This window comes from Mus caroli, chromosome 6, assembly GCF_900094665.2.
Source record: "Mus caroli chromosome 6, CAROLI_EIJ_v1.1, whole genome shotgun sequence".
NCBI lineage: Eukaryota > Metazoa > Chordata > Mammalia > Rodentia > Muridae > Mus > Mus caroli.
The window spans coordinates 141,293,670-141,305,405 of NC_034575.1; the positions used below are offsets into that span (position 1 = coordinate 141,293,670).

The 11,736-nt window shown below is 44.3% G+C and overlaps 1 non-coding gene across 1 annotated transcript; it reads right to left on the reverse strand.

Annotated features, from left to right (window-relative positions):
• Window positions 1-11,404: 11,404 nt before the first annotated feature.
• LOC115031397 lies at window positions 11,405-11,535 on the reverse strand. The gene has a single exon (XR_003837037.1). It is a non-coding gene; the product is annotated as a small nucleolar RNA SNORA17 (small nucleolar RNA).
• Between the last annotated feature and the right edge of the window lie 201 nt (window positions 11,536-11,736).

Below are 11,736 nucleotides of genomic sequence, written 5' to 3' on the forward strand. Positions count from 1 at the left end.
ATTATTTAAAACAATTTTTAAATTTTAAATATATTTTGGTCATATTCTTTTCTTCTACCGAGTCCCTCCATATTCTCTCTCCATCTCTCCCTCCCCAGCTTTAAGTCTCTCTCTCCAAAAAGAAACAAAACAAAACAAAACAAAAAACCCAAATAAAGACAACAACAAAGTCCTCAAAACCAAGATAACAAAATAAGGCAACATCCCTGCCCCCAAACAAAATAGAATTTTAAAACCCACCAAACCAAAGCATAGAAAAAATGTGCAGGCCATTCTATGTTGGTCAACCCCTCTTGAATGTGAGACCTTCCCTGGAGTGGTTGTTGTACCCAGTGCCACTCCGTTAGAGGACATGATTTCCCTTGTCCAGCAGGTGAAGATGGTGGTTTGGTTGTCAACCTTTACCTTAGTGGCTAGGGTTTCATTTATTCATTCAATTTTCAAAAATAAAACAAAATACTCTATGTGAGATCACATGCCTGGTCTCCTTGTCGCTATAGGCTGTACTCAGTTGAAGCCTTTGGAAGAGCTGCTCTTTTCTGAAGGGAAAACTGGAGTATGGATGTAATATATATATTTATATATAATTATATAATTATTTTATAATTTTATATTTTAAATATATGATACATTTAAATATATTAAATTTTATTATAATTAATTAAATATATTGCATTTTATTTATTAAGAATCAATAAAATGAAAAAAATAAATATAAATATATAAAATAAAATAAAATAAAATAAAATAGAGTAAAACAAAACTCTCCTATTGAGGTTGGACAAGGTAAACCAACAGAAGGAAGGAGCTCAAGAGAAGGTGCAAGAATCAGAGACCTACTCATTCACACGATGAGAAATCCCATAAACACTAACCTGGAAGCCACACCACATATGCAGAGGGCCTGGTGCAGACCCGTGCAGGCCTTGTACACGCTGCCTCTGTCTCTGTGAGGTTATATGAGCTTTGCTTGTGCTGATGGAAAGGCCTTGTTTGCGCCGTGTCCTCCACTCCCCCTGGCTCTTGCACTCTTCCTACCTCCTCTTCTGTGGGATTCCCTGAGCTCTGAGGGAGAGATTTGATGGAGATACACAGGTTAGGGATGCGAGTTCTAAGGTCTCACACTCTTTGCACACTGTCTGGCTGTGGTTTTCTGTATCTGTTCCCATCTGCCACATGGCAGGAGGAAGGCTCTCTGAAGATGGCTAAGCAGGGCACTGATCAGTGACTATAGCAGAATATCTTTGTGATATCTTTATGACTCATTTTATCCCTACTTTCTTTTTCATTTTTTTTCTGAACATTAATTTTTCAGAACAGGAAATGGCTGTATTATTTGGTGTAGCATAGGTCCCTGGGCTATCTAGTCTCTGGTTCTCATTGACCCAAGCAGTGTTGGGTATGCATGGGTTTCATCTCATGGAGTGGGCCTTACGTCAAATCAGTTATTGCCTGAGTAGTCTCCCAAGCGTTGTGCCTCCATTGCTCCTCTTGCTCCTGTTAGTCTCCTCTGCTCCTCAGTCACCAATTCCTCTGTTGAAGGTCAAATCTCATCATTGCCAATGGCCATGTGCCTATTGTTGTGCTTATAAAAAAGATAAAGGAAGCCATGAATGTGTTTGATAGAGTGTGGTATGGTGTTGGGGAAGGGGGTGCCTCTGTGGGCCCATGCTGAGGCATCCCTTCCCACTGAGGGACCAGCCACAGTATAGTATGGAATAGAGTCTATGTAGGGCATGGAGAGGGGAGTTGAGGGTTTAGTAGAGACAGAGAAAGGGGAGAGAAGGAGGGAGGAGGAAGAGGGGAGAGGGGAGAGAGGTAGGGGCCGGCCATGAAGTGTGGAGAGAGGGGGGGGGAGGGAAGGGAAGAGGGATAGAGGGTAAAAGAGTGAGAGAGAGAGAGAGAGAGAGAGAGAGAGAGAGAGAGAGAGAGAGAGAGAGAGAGAGAGGGGAGGGGGCAAGCAGCCCCTTTTATAGTGAGTCAAGCATACCTGGCTGTTGCCAGGTAACCGAGGGGCGGAGCCTAGAAGTAATACTGACACCTATCCTTTCCAGTAAAATCCCATTGTTACCAACGGCCATGTGCCTATGGTCACATCCATTCCATGTTCCCATTCACCCTCTTCCCCTGACAACAATTTCCACCTCTTCTGGGTCCCGCTGTTCTTTGATCACACAATATTTTCACTGTGCTCTTCCGTTTTTTGCAACTTTTAATCTTCTTTTATTGTTTACATTCTGTAGTGTGATGTCAGATATAATATTAGAAAATAACACCAGGAGGTATTTCAAAAAAAAGTTTTTTTTTTTTAAAGATTTATCTTTATTTTATGTGTATGGGTGAATGTGCACCTATGCAGGACATTCGTGCAGTGCTTGGAGGCCAGAGGAGGGCATCGGATACCCTGGAACTGCGTGAGCTAGGGTTGTGAGCAGCCATGTAGGTGCTAGGAACCAATACGGTGAAGCGATATTTCACAGCGTGGGTGCTGAACAACTCAGAGGCATCAAGCATTTGGGTTTGAATTAGTTTTCATGCAATGCTTTCAGAAAAGTCTTACTCTTGCTTGCTTGCTTTATTTATTTATTTATTTATTTATTTATTTATTTATTTAAATCCCCACATTATTTAGGACCTCACATGTGGTCCTGACCACATGTAAGAAGCTGTGCTGCTGGGTGCTGGGATCAAGCCTGGCCTGGCTTCTCATCATTTGCCTAAGAATACTTTTCTGTAAACTTGTGTGTGTCCTGAGGGAACACACACAAGCATGCCATGGAACATGCCAAGCATGCCAACTGTCTATGCCAGTTGGTTGGAAGAGGAGAAGGAGGAGGAGGAGGAGGAGGACTTTCTTTCTATGTTAGGCAGGTACCTCAGTTTCCTCCTCACCACTCCATCCTCTTTGGGAGTAATTCTAGCTAAGAGCTTGCTTCCTGGGTTGTGCAGAATCCTGGTCTATTCTAGAGTTCCTTCTGGATTTAAGTCATTAGCTACTGCCCCGTTGGCCCCGTTGGCCCCGTTGGCCCCGTTGGCCCCGTTGGCCCCGTTGGCCCCGTTGGCCCCGTTGGCCCCATTGGCCCCGTTGGCCCCGTTGGCCCCGTTGGCCCCGTTGGCCCCGTTGGCTCCTCTTGAATTTGATCTTAAGAGTTAGGCAAGGCTTCACACAAAAGATGTGAACTTGGCTTTGAAGGATTAGTAGAAAATTTCCAGGGGCAGCAGAAGAGCTGTCACTGCTAAGAAAGATAATTACTGGCAACATGTTCCCCCTTGTCTTCGTGATATTTAGAATTTAGACCTCAACTTGTATGTATTTATTCACCATGCTTAAGGCTCCAAGCAAATATGATTAAATAGATACAACCCAACTTTATAAATCCTCTTTTTTTTTAACATGCAAAGTAAATATTTTTAAGCAGGAGGCTTGATTTATTTACATTTTTAATTAAATGAAAATTACAGATAAAAGATGCTATACGAATCATCTTCTTAGGAAAGGAAAATATTGCAATGTAATTAAAAGAAAGCCTCAAATTATAATTAGGTTTGAAATTTAATTATGGCTAGAATACAGCATCCTTATGCGCACTGACACCTTATTGATATATAACCTTTAAAGCACATTTATTATATTTACTCCAAGATCTTAATCTGTGGACTAAATAAACTTCCTAGCTTCCTAAGTATTATAACCCATTACCATGTTTGTTTGTCTTTCTGGAAAAAAAGTATGGCATTTTAGAAGTCCTGTTTTGACCATGGTTGTGTCTTTATAAAATGCCCAGAGCAGTGAAACAATCGGTAGGGAAAGGGCTTTTCTCTGTCAGTGTCCTTTGTTAGGACAGTCACACTTTGGTGTGCACCTGGTACTGCCTTTCCAGCTGACAGAACTCCAGAACTCCAGCATCAATTTAGGAGTTACATATATACAGAAACAGAACCCCTATCATGGAACGTTTGTATTCTATCTATGAATGAATTTTTAAAAAGGAACTTGGGCTACTATATGTACATTCCAAATCTATAAATCATTTTTAATGCACAAAGTAAATATTTTTTAAGATGGAGGTTTTATGTATTTACATTTTCAATTAAGTGAAAATGGCAGGTTATATATTTATATTTATATGTATAAAGCCAGTCGATGGAATCCGCTCTTCATTGAGCCCTGGTTAAGCGCATTCGCTATAATTAACTTCCTGTGGCATCGTTTGACACTTCTTGCAGATTAGAAAACAATGACTTTCACAGTAGAAATGATTTAGCTGCAGCCTAACGTGCTCTACTAGAAATGTTTCAGATCAAGATTCCCAATACGCAATTTCTATTAGCTTGATTTGTAAAGTGCTGTATGATTAAAACTATTTGAAGAATTGCTACTCTGGCTTATTTTGACACAGAATGCTCTTGACATAAATGGAAGTTTTCCCCTTCGTCTGCTGAAGTCTGAATTCATTGTCTGGAGATTTTTTTTTCACTTCAAAATATTTGTTTGTTAATTACATAATTGAAACACATATGTAGACAGACAAACTTATGGGGCGTGCTTTTCCTAAATCTTAAGTAGCGCGTGCTGGCTCTAATTTACTACAGTTACTGCATGTACCAGCCTTCACCGCGATGCAAACGGGACAGAGAACTTTACAAATTCAGGAGGAACAAAGCAACAAGGACTGATCGTCTAAAACCAGCTCATTTTCATCCTACTGAGTTTGAACTGGCGTTCCTCACGTAGCCCCTCCTGACTGAGCCAATTTTCACCAGACAACTTCTCCTAGGTGAACTGAATGTCTGCAAATGGCCGGCCTCCGTGGTCCTCTGTACAGGCAAACCTTTCATTGAAGTCCTCATCGCTTTTGAAGGGACTTCAAAGGTCCATTGAAATCCAAAACTTTCCTTGAAGTTAAGTCAAGTTTTGCCTGTTTTAGGGCCTGCAGGATTTCATCCAGAAAAGCCTCGGTGGTTAACAAGGAGAGGACATGTCAGCCTGGCTGGATTTGTCACAAGTGGGATTCAGTCTGACAATTTTGGCTCCATCAGGGGGTTAAAGCATATTCAGCTGCAGAAATGATAAAAGGCTTCCCCTACCTGGTTTTGTAACACAATGGCTGAAAGATCAGCAGGTATTTCCAGGCATCTTTCAGTGCACATCCCAAACTGCTGCCCAAGCTGGGGCTTCAGTCAGTGGAACAGCCCCACTGCGGCAGCATTTGAATCCCAGTCAAAGTCCTCGGTGGCCATGCAAATTGATCATTTCCTTAAACGGTAATTTGAGTCTCTCTGGGTGAGTCCTGCTTGTAAAGACAGCCAACACGCATGGACCATGTTTCAGTTCACAGGACCGCTTTCATGTACACCACTACAATTAGCCCAGTAAAATCCCAAGGGATGAAGAAATGCAAGTTCAAAGAGAGCAGGTGACTTTTTCAACACTACACAGGTTGTAAGTGGTGAGCTGGGATTTGAACCCAGACACAGAGGCTCAGTGGGCTTTCCATTCTACTGTGAGGATCTGTAGTGTAGACAATTATTCATTCAAAGATCTCAACTGACAGGACATGAGCCCTTTGTCTTCCTCATTGGGGTTATTACGTTTGAAAATATGGCAGTGGGACCAGTTGAGGGACTTGCTGCAGACAGATGGAGTGAAGAGACGCTTCCTCTGGTAGGGTTGTGGTCACACGACCACTACAGGAAGAGGCCTGTCATTTTCAGGATCTTATCTTCAGTATTTAATGAAAATATGTCTATTATAAGATACAAACAGATACAACAAGTTAATATCTTTGCTAATTTTTACTTTCTTATAGCTGACTCAGACAGATCGGCTTTATTTCCATATCTGAGCATCGTTGACTTTATTCCATGGTTCTACAGGAGAGGGGCTCAAAAAGAGAGAGCACCGTCCTGGAGACTCACCTTCCCCATCTCTGGTCAGGTCTTAGACTCTGCTCTGTGTGCAACCGCGTTGAACGAATTCGCTTCTCTCCTGACCTTGGCACACATATTAGCTGCTCTTCTGTTTTTGGTTACAGCACCAGCACCCAGGGCAACTTACAGAAAGAAGGAAGGCTTTATTTTGGCTTATGGTTGCAGTGGGAGAGTCAATAATGGTGAGAAGGGCATGGTGGTCAGAGCAGGAAGCTGGAAGTTTATCAGAAAGGGAGCAAGACAAGGAGCTGGAAGGAGAGTAAGGTTACAAACATGGGGAGCTTCTCCAGGGACCGTCTTCCTCCAGCCAGGCTGAGCCTACCACAGTTCTATAACCTCCCCAAACAGTGCCACAACTGCAGAGCAAACGCTCAGACACACGAGCCTCTGGGGTACAGATTTCATTCCAACCAGTGTCATATATGCACTGAGTGTAGATGCCAAATTGGTAGATAGTAGACTTGTGTTAACTCTATGTGTCCTCTTGATTGCTAAAGACACACAGGTAGCTGGTAAAACAGTTTTAGATGTATTTCTAGAAGACTAGTATTTGAAATGGTACAATGAGTATAGGCACACCTCACCGTGTAGGTGTGATCTACCTTAATCCACTGAGATTCTGAATACACTAAGAAGTCATAGGGGTGTCAAACTCGCTATCTGGTCTTAGTATATGTTCTTATTTTTTTCCCTAGCTCTTTTCTTGAGCTGGGGCTTCTTGTGTTCCCTGAGGCAGTGGTGTCTCACTTCTTGGTATTATGGGCATAGACCAGGACTCACTCTACTTGCTAGGCCTCTAGACAGGCTGAATTATATCACTAGCTTTTTGTTTCACAATCTCAGAGATGACAGATCATGGGGCTACCGGCCTCCATGACACGAACATCTTCCTTTCCTCTCTTTTTTTGATAGATGATAGATTGGATAGATAGATAGATAGATAGATAGATAGATAGATAGATGATAGATAGATAGATAGGTAGATGATAGATACACAAATGATATATAGATGGTAGATAAATACATAGACATATGGATGATAGATAGACTGACAGACATGACATATAGATGGTATAGAAATACAAAGATGGATGATAGACAGACAGGTAGATAGATACAGATAGTCAGACAGATAAATAGATATAGATAGATAGATTCTAACCTGCAGATTTTAAGGCATGAGCCTATGTAACAAAATCTTCCTAGTTTATAGTAAAGTCTGGAAAGCCCCACCTTTCAAAAGTCATCTAATTTGACCATGTTAGTTTAAATACTGTTTTTCACTCACCTTATTGGTTTGAGTCTCAGTGGTCTGTATAGCCCTCCCTTCTTCCAAAGATACACGGAGTAAAACTAAGCTGTATCTTTAAGGGGTGCACGCCACTCCACCACTCCACTCCTTTTGTGCTGCGTCTGCCAGGGGGAAGGCTCCTTGTGCAGCCCCAGGCTGTGGAGACAGGTGGAAGAGAATGTAGCCTTACCTGCAATTTGGATCTGAACTCAGCCAATCCCAGCAGAGGCCAGTGGATTCCTACACAGGCCCGACAAGCCCCAGCCAACAGGCAGACCCGTGCAAGGAAATAAATGGTGCTGTTTATAAGACGTTGAGGTTTGGGGTTTAGGGCTGTCATGTCTTAGCATCTCAGCAAAACTTGGGGAGCTTAAAACATTTTTTAAAAAATCATTTTTGCTTAAACGAAACATTTGTGGAAAAGATGCAGCTGGTGAGTTACTAGCCTGGGGTTTCTGAGAAGGATGGCACACTGATCTCTGGGAAGGAAAGCTGTGCCAGATGTTAGATGAATATTCAAAACAAAAGGCTGTGATTTTATGGATTAGCACATCAATAATCCCTGTCCTCTTGTCCAGGGAGATGCATAAAGTCACGCCTATCATTAGTTAGAGATGGAGTGTTCTGCGAGCTTGTCCTCCTCATTCGCCGGGGTTCCAGGCTCAGCATTTGTTTGTATACACGGAGACCTAATCCTTAGAGGAGTTTGATTCCCATCATCCATGTTTGTGGCAGTCGAATTTTTCTAGGATTTCCTGAGAACACTCGGCGTTTTCATACTTAGCACTTCGTCCCTGGAAAGAAATTACTTCGATTGGATTTCATTTTTCACACTTCACCCTCCTTAACTGGAAAAGACCAATCTTAATTATTGAAAGGCATATCTCATGCTTCCCTCGTCTCAGGAAATGTAGTAATTCATTTTACAGAGCAAATATCATCCGGGGAATTAGAGGAGATTTATTTTTCTGAGGAACCCAGGAGGGGACGAGCATGGGTGATATACAGCGCAGACGAGTGTGTGTTGGTAATCTCTCATTGCCGGCCTGTCAGCCTGTAGGGGTCCCAGCAGAGGGGGTTCAGTGGATGAGAGGGGGCCACAGCCCATCTTCTAGAACCACAGACAAAGTCCAAGCAAAACCTTGAAGGCTTATACTTTCAGATGGAAGCAGAAACCCTGTCGAATCTGGAGTCAGCTGGGACCCCTAGTAGAGCCACTTCATGGTTATAACTGAACAGTCTCACAAGCAAGTACTAACCTGGCCTGACACTGCTTAGTGATCTCTTTGGCATAGAGCACATTCTCTGCTTCCAGTGTTTGGCTGTTGTGAACTGTGTCACCCTGAGCATTTTTGACCATGCATCATAATGAGAGTAAGTACACATTTCTGTAAGGTGTGTGCCTAGGCGCAGAAGTGCTGGTTGGTAATGCAGACATATGGTAAATGGGGTACATAGGAAAGCTTTCCAAACAGGCCACTGACATGTGCTCCCTCCTGTGAGCAAAATCAGCCAGCCAGCCAGCCAGTCAGTCAGTCAGTCAGTCAGTCAGTCAGTCAGTCAGTCAAACAAACAAACGTCATAATAGCAGAGAGCAGCATGGCCAGCACACTCCAGCATGGCTACACACCACACTAACCTCTCTGCCCTTCAGCCAGTATAGCCTGGTCTACATATGATCTTTGTCTCAGAGCAACAGACGGTGTCTGGGGGCAGCTGCCTAGACTCTCTGTGAGTTATGTGCACAAGTCCTTAGACTCATTAGTGAGTTTATGCTATGACTGCAACCATTGTTATCTTTTGATTATGATGTGTGCCTCAAAGGGGTAATGCAGGAGATGGGTGGCTATAGTGTAGTTTTCAACTAGATCATGGCACTGAGGAAAGATCTCACGAACAGTCAGAATGATACCAGATGGGCAGATAGGCAGGGCAGGGGTGAGAAAAGGAAGGAGTTATATGGGATATGTCACACACACACACACACACACACACACACACACACACAGACATATACACACACACACAGAGAGAGAGAGAGAGAGAGAGAGAGAGAGACAGACAGACAGACAGACAGACAGACAGACAGACAGACAGAGACAGAGAGAAACAGAGAGAAAGAGGGAGGGAAGGAGAGAAGAACAGAGACACACAAAGTCAGAGACAGAGAAGGAGAGAGGGGAGGGAGGAAGAGCGGGAAGGAGAGGAGAGACAGAGCAACAGAGACAGAGACAGAGAGAGGGGGAGAGAGAGGGGAGAGAAAGGGAGGGGAGGGAAAGACAGAGAGACAGAGAGAGAGAGAGAGAGTGAGGGAAAGAGAGAGGGAAGGGGAGGGAGGGAGAGAGAGGGAGAGAGAATGCATAAATAAGAATAGGAGAGTGAATCTTTGTTACTACTTCTTAAAGGAGTCCCACACTCCCCAACACTATTTCCTGCATCCTTTTCACCCCTCAGTCTGAAGTATGAACAGAAAGAACGTTTGAAGAGGTTAAACATCACCGGACAAAGTGTGAAGAGAAATCACTAAGTATTCTGCTCACGAGCCTGGGAATGAACACGGAATAGACCTGGTTTACATCAGAGTTCTCTGCTACCAGCTTTGTGACCTGGGACAAGGCACTCACTAAGCTTTAACAGCCTTCTCTCCTTTCATCTACAAGGCAAGAAGAAACGGTGCATATTTCAGATGACTACAGCAAGGACGAACTTGGACAGCACATGTGGACTTTCTGAGCACGGTGGCTCTCCAGGAAGAGTGAATGGGAGTTGATCCAGTTGTCCATAATATTAAATCTATAAAAGTTTATTCATGGATGCTGGCTCCCAAGGAGAACAAACTCTCCTTCACAATTCCTTCACTCTTCTCTCAGGAGGACTCATTTGGGGTGTGGAGGGGCTGTAAATAAGGGGCTACACACTGTCTGGCTGGACAACAGCGATGTACAGTTCTTCAGCCTTGGAGTCCTGAAGTCCACTCAAGGTATCAGCAGATCCAGCTTAGCCCTGGCCTCTGGGTCAGCAGTCCTGGCCCCTCCATAGCTTCCTGCTTCTGCATTCAGCCATCTCAGCCACCATTGCTTCCCTAATGCCTGTCTTCCTCTGTATGGGTGCCTGCTCTATTGGGTGAGATCCATCCTAAGGACCTCTTTTTTTTTTAACCTTTTATTGGTTCTTTGTGAATTTCACACTGTGCACCCCAATCCCACTCCCCTCCGCCTCCCCTCGCACCTGCCCTTCACCCTTGCAACCTCCCCTCAACAGAGGAAAAAGTTTCCTATTGTGCAAGCTGTAGTGTGTCACGGTGTGTCCCTCATCACACCCTTTTGTCCACACTTCTTTGCTTGCAGATATTCATTGCAATGATTCCTTGTTCTGGTTTGAGGCCCCTGGCTTTTGCTACTCTATCAATACTGGAGCCTCACAGAGCTCCTCTTAGATATCCTGCTCTGTGTCATGGAGATCCCCTTTGTCCATTCCATCAGTTCATCTATGGGGTAGATGTTGAGATGGGGCCAACTCCAAGCCCTGGATCGGGGCCTGAGAGGTATCTGAGCTGGCGTTCCTGCTTTCACCAGCAAACCACACAACCAGAGCCACTCTGCTGCTGGAGACGGAGCAGCATCTCAGACCAGGGAAGCCCGCCTGGACTTTGGTGGTAACAGATCCCTGCTGCTGCAGGGTCATGGACTTAGACCACCTGTGGCCTCTGGTGGCAGCACAGGTCAGGACCATGGTTCCAGGTGCCACTGCCGGCTACTGACACTGGACTGCTCCTTACTACCCTGGAGTCTCCAGCTCTGCCTCTCTTCATTGTGCCCACATCCTTGTTTCTCCTTTTCTTCCATTTCTTCACCACTTAGCCACTCCTCTTAGTGGCACCGGGGGTCTCTGAGAGTCTGGGGTCATCTCAGGAGTGCTATGCCCTGATGGTGCATTAATGTGCCAGGAAGATGTTATCTTGGGAATGGTATAGCCACCTCTCAGGCCTGCAAGGTGCCAGACAGGTGGCCATCTCAGGCTAGCTCCCTGTCTGGGCTCCTGGCATTGGTCTGATGGGCATCGCAGGGGTGGTCTCGGGAGCGCTGTGCCCTGTTCATGCATTGTGCAGTTGGACGAGGTCTGTTCCCCCAGGCCTGCCTCGAAGCAGACTGATGGGCATCTCAGGCTCACTTTTTTTCAGGGAATAATAGGCTACTAACATTCAGATGCTCACAGGTCAGAACACTGAACACAGACATGGCCCCTCTCCTCTCTGCCACCTACTGATGCACATGTGACACAGCAGCCACACCTGCAATGCCTCTGGGACTAAGGACTAAGGACTGCATTTTACTTTGACTAAATTTGCAAAATTCTTAGCAGATAACAACACATTCATTCATAGGTCTTGGGAATGAGAATTTAGCCTTTGGGGAACACAGTTCTAGATGAGCGAATGACTACAGGAAAGACCTGTTTATCAGTTGATTAGAGGATTTGCTCTACAGATATTGCAATCATAAGATTAAGATTAA